This window comes from Ctenocephalides felis, unplaced genomic scaffold (assembly GCF_003426905.1).
Source record: "Ctenocephalides felis isolate EL2017-DRISC unplaced genomic scaffold, ASM342690v1 CF-g0.4_SCAFFOLD_03571, whole genome shotgun sequence".
Taxonomy (NCBI): domain Eukaryota; kingdom Metazoa; phylum Arthropoda; class Insecta; order Siphonaptera; family Pulicidae; genus Ctenocephalides; species Ctenocephalides felis.
In genome coordinates, this window is record NW_020539725.1 from 362,621 (window position 1) to 377,715 (window position 15,095).

At 36.8% G+C, this 15,095-nt stretch overlaps 1 pseudogene; it reads left to right on the plus strand.

Moving 5' to 3' along the window:
• Nucleotides 1-11,783: 11,783 nt before the first annotated feature.
• LOC113387175 lies at nt 11,784-11,938 on the plus strand (annotated as a pseudogene).
• Nucleotides 11,939-15,095: the final 3,157 nt, after the last annotated feature.

The window sequence follows — 15,095 nt, forward strand, 5'->3', positions numbered from 1 at the left end:
AAGGTTAACTACTACAAGAGCCTGGACGCCATAATCAAAGAGAGATATAATACATCGGAAGTGGTATACCGGACAGTCACCTTGAACAACAGAGGCGTGTGGCACTATGAGTCAGCCAATTTCCTGCTATCAGAAAATGTCATTAAGAAAGAGGACCTGAAGATAATATCTACACGTGTATTGATTGGTGGACAAAACGGTTTTGGAGCATGGACAAAAACAACGCCCATAAACGACAAGGAATAGGGTAGGATGTACCTGAGTACAGCGTGCTGCCTGCGCATAAGATTCCATCAGGCGCAATACTAGGAGTTAGGTTTAGAGGGTATTGCCCTCGGGTCGAGCATCACACTACCTGGTCAATCTGGGAACAGGTGTGCGTAAATGCATACCCCTCCTAGCCAAACAAAAAATAGCCAAATGCCTCGTCATGTAACTATTGACGCGCATGAATAGATTAACGAAATTCCCACTATCCCTATCTACTTTCTAGCGAAACTACTGCAAGGGAACGGGCTTAGAAAAATTAGCGGAAAGAAGACCCTGTTGAGCTTGACTCTAGTCTGGCATTGTAAGGAGACATGAAAGGTGTAGCATAAGTGGGAGATAGCAATATCGTCGGTAAAATACGACTACTTTCATCGTTTTTTACTTACTCGATTGGGCGGAAAGCGTGCGTCAAAAACTTGCGTTCCGACTGTCACGGTTTTCTAGAGCCAAGCGCATAAGAGTCGTGTGAGGCATTGCGCCGATTGCCAACAATACACTAGCGTAATCCGATTCGAGGAAACTGCTAGGCGGGGAGTTTGACTGGAGCGGTACATCTGTCAAATAATAACGCAGGTGTCGTAAGGCCAGCTCAGCGAGGATAGAAACCTCGCGTAGAGCAAAAGGGCAAATGTTGGCTTAATCCCGTTGTTCAGTATGCACAGGGACTGCGAAAGCACGGTTTATCGATTTTTGACTTGAAGAGTTTTCAGCAAAATGTGTCAGAAAAGTAACCACAGGGATAACTGGCTTATGGCAGCCAAGCGTTCAAGACGTTGCTTTTTGATCTTACGATGTCGGCTCTTACTATCATTGCAAAGCAGAATTCGCCAAGCTTTGGATAGTTCATCCACAATAGGGAACGTGAGCTGGGTTTAGACCGTCGTGAGACAGGTAAGTTTTACCCTACTGATGAATCGTCGTTGCGATAGTAATCTTGCTCAGTAAGAGGGGAACCGCAGGTTCGGACATTTGGTTCACGCACTCGGTCGAGCGGCCGGTGGTGCAAAGCTACCATCCGTGGGATTATGCCTGAACGCCTCTAAGGCCGTATTCTTTCTAGACAAAGTAAACAACGATATCTCTAGGAGTCTCGTGAGTCAAAAGTCTCAATACAATGTGATTTATTAGGTATTCGGCACACGCCGTTTATCGCACGAGCCGTCCGTTATATCTGTCTTGCCTATAGCGGTCGATCATGGGTCACTAGTTCGATGTAGAGACTCGGAATCGTTTGTAAACGATTTATGTACCTGGCGGGGTGTTGTACTCGGTAGAGCAGTTACCACGCTGCAATCCGTTGAGACTCAGACCTTGGCTTGGGGATTCGTCATGTTGGCTTGACGTTACCCCACGCTATTAGAGCATGAGCCTTAAGCCGTCGCATTGCAGCATGCCACAATCAGTAGACTTGACAGTCGAAAACTTGTACATAAGGTACATGTGACACTTTTTCGGTATCTACTTAGCTATTTTGTACAACGTGCATAAGTCAGCACGTTAATCAAAACTTATCGACAAATTCCAATACTAGAAATATTCATTATTTCTTTCAATTACCATAATGCTAAGGAAATAGTATGTAATAACGAAAAGTATGTTTTTAAGAGAAACTTATTGAATTTTTTATATGACATAATTCATTAAATTTTAAAATAAGCGTAACCTAGAATCTTGCATCGAAACAGGTTAAAAACATTTTTCGGCTTTTTGAAATCAGTAAATTACGGGGACCTCAAACCCCGTAAGTAAACTTTTAGGAGACATTAGCTAGTAAGCGTAACCTAGAATCTTGCATCGAAACAGGTTAAAAACATTTTTCGGCTTTTTGAAATCAGACCTCAAACTACATCAAGTAAACTTTTAGGGGACATTAGCGAGTAAGCGTAACCTAGAATCTTGCATCGAAACAGGTTGAAAACATTTTTCGGCTTTTTGAAATCAGTAACTTACGGAACCCCAAACTACATCAAGTAAACTTTTAGTGGACATTATCGAGTAAGCGTAACCTAAAATCTTGCATCGAAACAGGTTAAAAACTTTTTTCGGCTTTTTGAAATCAGTAACTTACGGGGACCTCAAACTACATCAAGTAAACTTTTAGGGGACATGAGCGGGTAAGCGTAACCTAGAATATTACATCGAAACAGGTTAAAAACATTTTTCGGCTTTCGAAATCAGTAACTTACGGGGAGTGGCGGGATTAGCTCAAGAGTAGCGTTCCCGATTTACATGCTGGAGGTTTCGAGTTCGAATCTCCGGCAAGAATTTGAAAAAATATTAACTAGTTAAGTTGGAATAATAATAGAATTATAAATTGTAATAAAAGATATGTATGTAAAATCAAAATGTATAAAAATTAGAAAGTTAGAATTGAAAATGAATTGAAGTAAGAAGAATTTAGAAGAAGAAATGAGAAGTATAGAAGAAGAAAAAATATATGGTTAAAAGATGGAATGAAAAGATAGTAAAAGAAGAATGAAGATAAGTTAAGAAGTATAGAAAAAAAAAGATAGGATTATATGAAGTAGATAGTATAAAATTGAAGATTGTATAGGATATATGATTGTATGGAATAATGTAGGTGGCTAAATGCTCGAGTAAGCGGAGCCAATAAAAATAAATAAAAATAAATAAAAATAAATAAAAATAAATAAATAAAAAACTTACGGGGACCATAAACTATATAAAGTAAACTTTTAGGGGACATTAGCCGGTAAAGCATAACCTAGAATCTTGCATCAAAACAGGTTAAAAACATCATTAGGCTTTTTAAAATCAGTAACTTATGGGGACCTCAAACTACATCAAGTAAACTTTTAGGAGACATTAGCGAGTAAGCGTAACCTAAAATCTTGCATCGAAAAAGGTTAAAAACATTTTTCGGCTTTTTGAAATCAGTAGCTTACGGGGACCTCAAACTACATCAAGTAAACTTTTAAGGGACATTAGCGAGTAAGCGTAACATAGAATCTTGCTTCGAAACAGGTTAAAAACATGTTTCGGCTTTTTGAAATCAGTAACTTACGTGGATCTCTAACTACGTCAGGTAAATTTTTAGGGGACATTAACGAGTAGGCGTAACCTAGAATCTTGCATCGAAACAGGTCAAACTGCTTTTGTAGAAAAATATTGTTTTAGGGTTTTTAGGAATGACATATATTTATTCTATTATTTATTCACATGACATTGTATAAATAATACATTTTTATTTCTTCAAGTTATATTTTTATTTAAAATAAAATTTCTTAAATTTACCAAATACAATTAAAATAAATTAATATCTGAAATCTTGCTTGCTTTCCAGTCGAGGATGCTTTTCACGAGATAGTAGCGTTTTCGGCTCACAGACGCAAGGTTAACTACTACAAGAGCCTGGACGCCATAATCAAAGAGAGATATAATACATCGGAAGTGGTATACCGGACAGTCACCTTGAACAACAGAGGCGTGTGGCACTATGAGTCAGCCAATTTCCTGCTATCAGAAAATGTCATTAAGAAAGAGGACCTGAAGATAATATCTACACGTGTATTGATTTGTGGACAAAACGGTTTTGGAGCATGGACAAAAACAACGCCCATAAACGACAAGGAATAGGGTAGGATGTACCTGAGTACAGCGTGCTGCCTGCGCATAAGATTCCATCAGGCGCAATACTAGGAGTTAGGTTTAGAGGGTATTGCCCTCGGGTCGAGCATCACACTACCTGGTCAATCTGGGAACAGGTGTGCGTAAATGCATACCCCTCCTAGCCAAACAAAAAATAGCCAAATGCCTCGTCATGTAACTATTAACGCGCATGAATAGATTAACGAAATTCCCACTATCCCTATCTACTTTCTAGCGAAACTACTGCAAGGGAACGGGCTTAGAAAAATTAGCGGAAAGAAGACCCTGTTGAGCTTGACTCTAGTCTGGCATTGTAAGGAGACATGAAAGGTGTAGCATAAGTGGGAGATAGCAATATCGTCGGTAAAATACGACTACTTTCATCGTTTTTTACTTACTCGATTGGGCGGAAAGCGTGCGTCAAAAACTTGCGTTCCGACTGTCACGGTTTTCTAGAGCCAAGCGCATAAGAGTGGTGTGAGGCATTGCGCCGATTGCAAACAATACACTAGCGTAATCCGATTCGAGGAAACTGCTAGGCGGGGAGTTTGACTGGAGCGGTACATCTGTCAAATAATAACGCAGGTGTCGTAAGGCCAGCTCAGCGAGGATAGAAACCTCGCGTAGAGCAAAAGGGCAAATGTTGGCTTAATCCCGTTGTTCAGTATGCACAGGGACTGCGAAAGCACGGTTTATCGATTTTTGACTTGAAGAGTTTTCAGCAAAATGTGTCAGAAAAGTAACCACAGGGATAACTGGCTTATGGCAGCCAAGCGTTCAAGACGTTGCTTTTTGATCTTACGATGTCGGCTCTTCCTATCATTGCAAAGCAGAATTCGCCAAGCTTTGGATAGTTCATCCACAATAGGGAACGTGAGCTGGGTTTAGACCGTCGTGAGACAGGTAAGTTTTACCCTACTGATGAATCGTCGTTGCGATAGAAATCTTGCTCAGTAAGAGGGGAACCGCAGGTTCGGACATTTGGTTCACGCACTCGGTCGAGCGGCCGGTGGTGCAAAGCTACCATCCGTGGGAATATGCCTGAACGCCTCTAAGGCCGTATTCTTTCTAGACAAAGTAAACAACGATATCTCTAGGAGTCTCGTGAGTCAAAAGTCTCAATACAATGTGATTTATTAGGTATTCGGCACACGCCGTTTATCGCACGAGCCGTCCGTTATATCTGTCTTGCCTATAGCGGTCGATCATGGGTCACTAGTTCGATGTAGAGACTCGGAATCGTTTGTAAACGATTTAGGTACCTGGCGGGGTGTTGTACTCGGTAGAGCAGTTACCACGCTGCAATCCGTTGAGACTCAGACCTTGGCTTGGGGATTCGTCATGTTGGCTTGACGTTACCCCACGCTATTAGAGCATGAGCCTTAAGCCGTCGCATTGCAGCATGCCACAATCAGTAGACTTGACAGTCGAAAACTTGTACATAAGGTACATGTGACACTTTTTCGGTATCTACTTAGCTATTTTGTACAACGTGCATAAGTCAGCACGTTAATCAAAACTTATCGACTAATTCCAATACTAGAAATATTCATTATTTCTTTCAATAACCATAATGCTAAGGAAATAGTATGTAATAACGAAAAGTATGTTTTTAAGAGAAACTTATTGAATTTTTTATATGACATAATTCATTAAATTTTAAAATAAGCGTAACCTAGAATCTTGCATCGAAACAGGTTAAAAACATTTTTCGGCTTTTTGAAATCAGTAAATTACGGGGACCTCAAACCCCGTAAGTAAACTTTTAGGAGACATTAGCTAGTAAGCGTAACCTAGAATCTTGCATCGAAACAGGTTAAAAACATTTTTCGGCTTTTTGAAATCAGACCTCAAACTACATCAAGTAAACTTTTAGGGGACATTAGCGAGTAAGCGTAACCTAGAATCTTGCATCGAAACAGGTTGAAAACATTTTTCGGCTTTTTGATATCAGTAACTTACGGAACCTCAAACTACATCAAGTAAACTTTTAGTGGACATTATCGAGTAAGCGTAACCTAAAATCTTGCATCGAAACAGGTTAAAAACTTTTTTCGGCTTTTTGAAATCAGTAACTTACGGGGACCTCAAACTACATCAAGTAAACTTTTAGGGGACATGAGCGAGTAAGCGTAACCTAGAATATTACATCGAAACAGGTTAAAAACATTTTTCGGCTTTCGAAATCAGTAACTTACGGGGAGTGGCGGGATTAGCTCAAGAGTAGCGTTCCCGATTTACATGCTGGAGGTTTCGAGTTCGAATCTCCGGCAAGAATTTGAAAAAATATTAACTAGTTAAGTTGGAATAATAATAGAATTATAAATTGTAATAAAAGATATGTATGTAAAATCAAAATGTATAAAAATTAGAAAGTTAGAATTGAAAATGAATTGAAGTAAGAAGAATTTAGAAGAAGAAATGAGAAGTATAGAAGAAGAAAAAATATATGGTTAAAAGATGGAATGAAAAGATAGTAAAAGAAGAATGAAGATAAGTTAAGAAGTATAGAAAAAAAAAGATAGGATTATATGAAGTAGATAGTATAAAATTGAAGATTGTATAGGATATATGATTGTATGGAATAATGTAGGTGGCTAAATGCTCGAGTAAGCGGAGCCAATAATAAATAAAAATAAAAAAATAAATAAAAATAAATAAATAAAAAACTTACGGGGACCATAAACTACATAAAGTAAACTTTTAGGGGACATTAGCCGGTAAAGCATAACCTAGAATCTTGCATCAAAACAGGTTAAAAACATCATTAGGCTTTTTAAAATCAGTAACTTATGGGGACCTCAAACTACATCAAGTAAACTTTTAGGAGACATTAGCGAGTAAGCGTAACCTAAAATCTTGCATCGAAAAAGGTTAAAAACATTTTTCGGCTTTTTGAAATCAGTAGCTTACGGGGACCTCAAACTACATCAAGTAAACTTTTAAGGGACATTAGCGAGTAAGCGTAACATAGAATCTTGCTTCGAAACAGGTTAAAAACATGTTTCGGCTTTTTGAAATCAGTAACTTACGTGGATCTCTAACTACGTCAGGTAAATTTTTAGGGGACATTAACGAGTAGGCGTAACCTAGAATCTTGCATCGAAACAGGTCAAACTGCTTTTGTAGAAAAATATTGTTTTAGGGTTTTTAGGAATGACATATATTTATTCTATTATTTATTCACATGACATTGTATAAATAATACATTTTTATTTCTTCAAGTTATATTTTTATTTAAAATAAAATTTCTTAAATTTACCTAATACAATTAAAATAAATTAATATCTGAAATCTTGCTTGCTTTCCAGTCGAGGATGCTTTTCACGAGATAGTAGCGTCGCTGTCATAACTCCTTCGCGATTTTGCTCTAATACGCGTTTTGATACATTAGCCAGTAATTGGACTCTCAGTTCCCTGAATGTGGACGGGAATTTTAGGGTCACTCCAATGACACTCATTGCTTTGTAGATATTGTACTAGATGTTCATGAAGAATATTTAGCGTAAAGGCTGGTTCGAATATATTTGAATAATTATTCATATCTGTCATATTAGTATAGTCGGTGCATTCGAAATTTATTTTGGGTGTTTTGTAGTATCTCAATTGCGTTAGGTTTTCCACAATATTACGGTAATATAAGATGTTTCTTATAGCTGAATCTCGTACTTCCTTTTTATTATCGAAAAACATTGCTAATAAAATATTTTCAGAGTGAGCATAGTATGCGTTTTCTTTAGCAACATTGCACACAATTTGTCTTAAACTCGAGTCTAAATATTGCGTCCAGCTAATAAATTTATAAAATAATTTACTACCGTACACCACAAAATTGTAATATTTGATGTTAAAGTATATTGGAATATACACGTTCATTATGTAGTTTGCCAGAATTTTCAAATTTTTGGATGGCTTATTAGTAGTTACATATAACCGAAGTAACATACTAGCCTTTGTGAGCCAACGGGAATGTCTTATTGGCCCTGACAGACATGTTAGCTAAATCTGTCGATACTTCTCCAGAAGCAACTGCTTTAGCTATTTTTATTAAATAAATTGAGTCAGTTGTCGATTTAACACGGCTTGAATCAGCCAAATTTTCAAGAGGGATTGTTTCAAAGTCTGTTACCGGCTGGAAGTACATAAGAAAAAATAAATTATTTTTAATTTGAACATAAATTATTAAAAAATAGTAAATGTGTTATAACTCACCGGTATATTTTCGCATGTTTCAATTTGTTTGCTTAATATTCCAGTTTTTGTTTGTGATCAATGGTCAATGATTTTTCCAAATAGTTAAATAAATGCCGAAGTGGAATTTCGGTAAAGTGAAGAAGACACACAAACCAATGTAGTGGCCTATTTAACTGAATTTCAAATCGACGTAAAAACACGTTTTTTACGCCTGTATTTGCTGGTTCACCATCGCAACATATGCCTATCAAAGAATCAAGAGCTATTCTTTATCGGCGAAAAACTCGTTCAATTTGATTACTTTACTTTCCGAATCTTTATTTTCCTATTTTATGTAACCTAACAATTGACAATTCGGTTCCTTTAAAATAACTAAATGCGCTTCTTTAATCAATCGTGGGTAAAACTTCACATCGATTTTTTCCATGGTAATAGAATCATTTTTTCGGCCGTCGAATGAAACTGCTATTCATTCAGAAAAATTATATCGCTTGTGTAGAGGTTACCTATTTTTCTGCCTCTCACGGACGCTTTCATTTTTATCCATAATGACTAGATTTCCCCAATCATCCTATACATCCAGGTCATGTAGGATTGCTGTCGCCACGCCAGAAGCAACTCTATCAGAAATTGCAAATCTGTCGCATTTTAAGGCATAGCTTGGAGCCTTATATCTTCGACTATATGGTCCACGTTTTACATAAAAAGTATTTTTTGAACTTTCCGAACTGCTTTTAAGCTCAAAACCAACATCTGGAGTATATGCCTCACCTGGAGTAATATCGCTAGTTATTGTAGATGCTGATACTTCATCTTCAATTTTTGTGATATATTCTGGTATCGTAGATTTCCTCTCATTATGTTGATTCAGTCCGCAAGAACACAGCATTCTTAGCAAATCGCATTTACATATTCCAATATAAAATAATTCTTTCGTGGATTCTACAAACTCCTGAAATGTTGTATGGACTTGCTTTTATCTGTACTTTTATGTTTATCAATCAATCGGTTCAATTTTCTAGCGATATTTCGTTTCTCGATAATTGGAATATCATTTTTTCTCACATCTGAATCAATTTCGTTACCACATTTGGAGTAAATGTTTTATATGAAAACGTTTTATTTTGTTTTTTGAGTTTTCCGCCAAATAAAAATAATACCTGATAATTTACACTCTTGTCGGAAGATTCAGTCCTGTAAATTATTCTGCTTGTCCAAATGTAATTTGATCATGCGAGCGCATATGATTCAAATTACTGGCACTTACTGGCGCCTGAATTTAAATAAGAGTTCGACATTGATACTTCTCGCCTAACTGAAGAAATTAATGAAGATTTATGCGGGTTTGTCACATTAATATATTATTATCGAATTTTCGAGAATTATATTAAAAAAATACTAGCACACTTTGATGGAAATAAATAACAACAAACTAAACCCGATTTAAAAACCCCCGCACAAACTATTAATGAAAATATAACTCACAATTTGAATTAAAATCTACAACTACTTATTAAAAACAGTTAATTTAAGTTAAGTTATTTGCGATATATGGTTTTGCGTTCAAAATTTATTTAAATAACACATATATTTCATATAAAAAGGTGCTCATATCGCCTAATTTTACTTCATTAATGAATTGGCCCGGCCTAACCATTGGTTTCTTAGAAAACTGTGGTTAAATATACGGGTTTTACTAAGAAATATCAATAGAGTTGGCCAATTTGTTGCATATTGAGGCACCTCACTAATTTAACTTTTTACATCATTTGAAACAATATTATAAAAAAAGCATAACCCGCAAATGAATTTAAAGCCAGCAAAAAATTTTAAACATTTTTTAATTTAAAAGAAAAATTAAAAAATCTCATGAAAATTATATTATGATCATTTTATTAGTAATTTTATTCTGCATCTTTTGTACGAACAAAGTTTTTTCGTATCTTTTACGGTTTAGATAGTAGAGAGCGATCAGTGTGAATGTTAACTTGTTGAATTGCAAAGTGCGGTTAGGTTAGAGCATCGTTAGATTCGATATTTCTATAAAGAAAACATATAAAGTATTATACATCGTTAGAAAGGTCACAAAATTCTTAGTTCTTTTTCCATATGTCACAACTTAGAATTTCGCACGGTGTGGCATACAGGCGAGATGCCGTCGTGAAAATTTGGGAAAATTGGAAAATCTCGGGAAAATTATATGAACACACTTAACCGTTTATATACCATCTTATTCGTAATTTTATTCTGCATCTTTCGTACATAAAATTTTAACAAATATTAATATAATATAATATAACTATTTATAAATTTGTTTTATCTAATTTCTATAAAAATCAATAAATACATATTTTAATACAAAAGTTTAAAAATAACCAAAAAACACCTAAAAACTCAAAAATTTACAATAATTAATATTGTCCATATATATAAAACTGTTTGAACATCTAACAAAATTTTCGAAACAAAATTTATATCATAAGGGTTTACAGTTCGAAATTTTCCCAGACTTTTGTCTTGGCGATTCATACCGTAACCCAGAGCGAAGCCTCGCCGCAGGTCAAAATTACGTCGCTTGGGACTCAGCCTAATACTTTTGCTGTGGCCGCGCGCCTTGTATTGGGGGATAGGTCGTGTTGAGTGCGATGCGAGCAAGCTTAGGCTAAAGTACGCTATGTTGTTCAGGCGGGTACGGATATCATTCCCCGGTGTAGTTTTTACATCATATTCGATACTTTTAGTCTGTCAATGATATATTAGCGTACTTTTAATAATGTTGTGAGCCATATCTAGAATTATATACCCCGTATATGTTCGGATGCTGATTTGCGTCTGGAAATAATTTTGACCCGCCTGTTTGAAATTATTTAGGTCTGCAGACAGCAAATATGAAATCTATATATTTTAATAATACAGGATTTTACAAAATGACTACGGCCAATGATGGGTGGTGAAACAGAACTGACGATTCAAAAGCTTCTCGCAGCGAATCATTCGTTTTATGAATGTTCGATAGGAGCGAGTTGAAATGATTTGGGTGTGCGGACCGCAAATATGAAGTTTATATATTTTAATAATATAGGATTTTACAAATTGACAACGGTCAAATAGATGGGTGGTGAAGCATATTCAAAAGCTCGATCGGAGCGAGTTGCAAACTGAATGTTGTGGTTACTCGACAAATTGTCGCAATAATCAAGTGCGCTCCCATAGTATAATATACTGTGCGCAAAAGCCTCTGGCAATGATCATTCCTGAGATTCCTGAGCGAATGACGAAGGTCTATTTGAATATTAGCGAAAACAGCGTTCTTTTTGAATATTATTCTTAAACGCATACTTCAGTAATTTTTTTGGGCCAACGTCTTGTTAGGCAAACGTCTAGTGTTTCAAAATCGATTGTAGTAAACGCTTGCATTAGTATTCGATACACTCTGCACATTTTACTCAAATTGTGCAAACTTGAACGTTCGATTCATTGCGTTGTTTTAAGAAAATGAAGATCAGCAAACGCAGATTTTTCAATCTCACACACAATGAAATATTCATATTTCAATTTTGAAACGAGATCTTGTATTCGGACTGAAAAGCGAATGCTTTACGGAGTACTAATTGTAACCATAATAAACATACTAGTTTCAGAATCGCCCGAGTTTTCTCAAACCATTTCGAGGAAATCACGATCGAAACATTTATAAATATATATAAAATCACCCTGAACGGTGGATCACTTGGCTTGTAGGTCAATGAAGAACGCAGCTAATTGCGCGTCGACATGTGAACTGCAGGATACATGAACATTGACATTTCAAACGCACATTGTAGTCCTCGGATACTGTTCCCGGACCACCTCTGGCTGAGGGTCGTATAACCAGGGGCGTAACTATCGCCGTATCAGCCGTACCAAAAATATGGGGTCCCCGAGCCAGGGGGGCCCCCAACGAGCGCAACAGAAAGCAAAACAACATTTGTTTTTAAAAAAGTGAATAATTTTAACGTATTTTGCATTTTCTTTTGTTATCGAAAGATATTAAATTTCAACATGTAAGCTAACGCTTTAAGAGAATTTATTTCTGCAGCAATATTTCTGCAAGCTCTGGCTAACTAATCTAGTTTATACGTTCTTCATCGAAAATTGGGAGTTGAAATTTTTATTGTTATATTTATAACATCTTTATATTTGTTTTTGTTACTACTTGAATTGTCTGCATAACGCGTAAGTTTATTTGTTAGATTTTGATAAATATGATCAACTAAGTCGTTTTCAGATTTTTTTATACACTGTTTCAAATTATTAGTTTCTTTTCTAGAATTTGACAATATGACAGTAATGACTTACAAATAACTAGCATTTTATTAAGTAATCTTTTGAATAGACTGCAAATTAAAACATGAAAATTTAGTTAATTAGTTTGCTAAACATGTCGGAATATTTTGCAAAAATATGGATTGAAATAAATATTTTTAAGAACAAAAGATAAAAAATAATAAAGCGTTATTATGATGAGTTATCACAAGATGAGAGAATTTTGTACCCAAAATCTTATTTCAGTTTATATTATTGCTGTTTGGATATATTAAGTTCACAAGCCAAACAAAGATTTCAAAAACTTTGCGACGTAAATAGTAACATTTTTTAAAAGAAGTAGAATTTTTAAAAATTGAAACTAATTAAAAATTACGTAAAAACTTTAAGACAGAAATGTCAACCAGACCTGTATGTTCCTAGTGACAGAATTTTTACAAAATTTAAAGATCATTAAATAATTTAATTTTTCAAAAAAAATTCAAATAAAGTGAATATATATCTGGAATCATTTGTGAAAAATTCAGAAAATGAGAGAAAATTAGATAGATAATTAACAAGAATGATAAATAAATATTTTTTAATTTTATGTATTTTTATATTTTGTAAAAAAAAAATTCTTGAGGGGGCCCCCAAACAAATTTTGATACGGGGCCCCGCCAAGGCACGCTACGCCCCTGCGTATAACATTACCAGACTGCCGCTTGCTTTAAATAGCTTGCCGAGGAATGATGGAGTTTCTCTGATTCAGATTTTTTTCAAAGGCTTGTTTTTCATTGAATTTTATACATTTTTTTCAATTTTATAGGTTTATCCTTACCATTGATTTGTTCTCAAAAGAAATCATTAAAATTTTTTTTTCAGATCGACGGTTGATGAGTGAGAAATGCAGCAGTTTTGGACCTCGCGCCGGAGGCAGTCCACAAAAAGTTATGCTGAGCCGCCATTTTGAAATAATTTTTTGTTTTAAATATTTTTTTGTATTCTAAAAGGGTTAAATAAAGTTATGTCAAAGTTTAAAAACAATAAAATTATTCCATCACGTTTAAAAATATTTTTAGAATATGACCTATTTTCATGCGTCTATATAGACTTCCCCCCTTAAATAATTCACTCAATGTGTGAGCCAGTCCACTTTGCATCATCGGACATCACCGATCGTTGACGTTCTGTGAGATTACGGCGTTGACGTTCTGTGTCCTAGAGATTTTATATTCTTGCAACCCTACCGATAACCGGAAACCCGAACTGTTCGTAATGCGGTTTCGTTCCTGCAAATTTGGACGATTCAAAGGTTCCTCGTCGATTTTGTGTGCGCTTGCTTAATAACGTTTGCGAGCACATTATAATCATAATACGACCTCAGAGCAGATGAGATTACTCGCAAAATTTAAGCATATTACTAAGCGGTGGAAAAGAAACTAACTAGGATTCCCTTAGTAGCGGCGAGCGAACTGGGAAGAGCCCAGTACTAAATCCCGCGGCCGGAGACGGACGCTGGCAAATGTAGTGTTAGATAGGATTTGATCATCTCGGTGCGTTGCGGCGAGTTCAAGTCCATCTTGAATGGGGTCATTTACCCATAGAGGGTGCCAGGCCACTAGCGAGCGTTGCGCGTATCGGGAGGATCTCTCCTCAAAGTCGAGTTGCTGGAGAGTGCAGCTCTAAGTGTGTGGTAAACTCCATCTAAGGCTAAATATGACCACGAGACCGATAGCAAACAAGTACCGTGAGGGAACGTTGAAAAAAACTTTGAAGAGAAAGTTCAAGAGTACGTGAAACCGTTCAGGGGTAAACCTGAGAAACCCAAAAGATCGAAAGGAGAGATTCAATGTTATCGTTTTAATCCATTTATTGGCGTGCGATTGACCGAGATTCGTCCTGCGATACGCCGTCGGTTTATGCGTTAGGCGGCGATGACATGCACTTCTCTCTCAGTAGGACGTCGCGACCCGTTTGGTGTCTACCTACGACTGCGGCGGTAGTCTGTCACGAATTTATTCGCGTCACACCCCGCGTTCTCCGGTCGACTGCCAGACGGTATAAACGATATGGTATAGGGTCGCTTTTAAGCGTTTGGCCGGTTGCAAGCACAGACGGTTATTGGCCGTCGAACCTGGTCCGGCATCGATGCCGCCTCGAACTGTTAGCTACCGTGTTCTCGGACGGACTCTGTTACCGGTCAGCGATGCTATTAACTTGGGTACTTTTAGGACCCTTCTTGAAACACGGACCAAGGAGTCTAGCATGTGCGCGAGTCATTAGAAAATACAAAACCTAAAGGCGCAATGAACGTAAAGTTTTGCTTAAGTGAACTGAGGGATGACGGACCGCTTCAATGGATGCGTGCTTGCAAACCCGGGGCGTCTCACTCCCATTGCGAAAGGTGATGAACTATGCCCGTTCAGGTCGAAGTCAGGTGAAACCCTAATAGAGGACCGTATCGATTCTGACGTGCAAATCGAGCGTCGGAACTGGGTATAGGGGCGAAAGACTAATAAAAGGTAGCCGATTTCATCCGAAGTTTCCCTCAGGATAGCTGGCATTCGATGAGCGAGTCTCATCCGTAAAGCAAATGATTCGAGGCCTTGGAGCCGAAACGACCTCAACCTATTCTCAAATTTTAAATGGGTGAGATATCTGGCTTGCTTGAATAGTGAAGCCAAAGATTTAGATAAGTGGGCCACTTTTGGTAAGCAGAACTGGCGCTGTGGGAT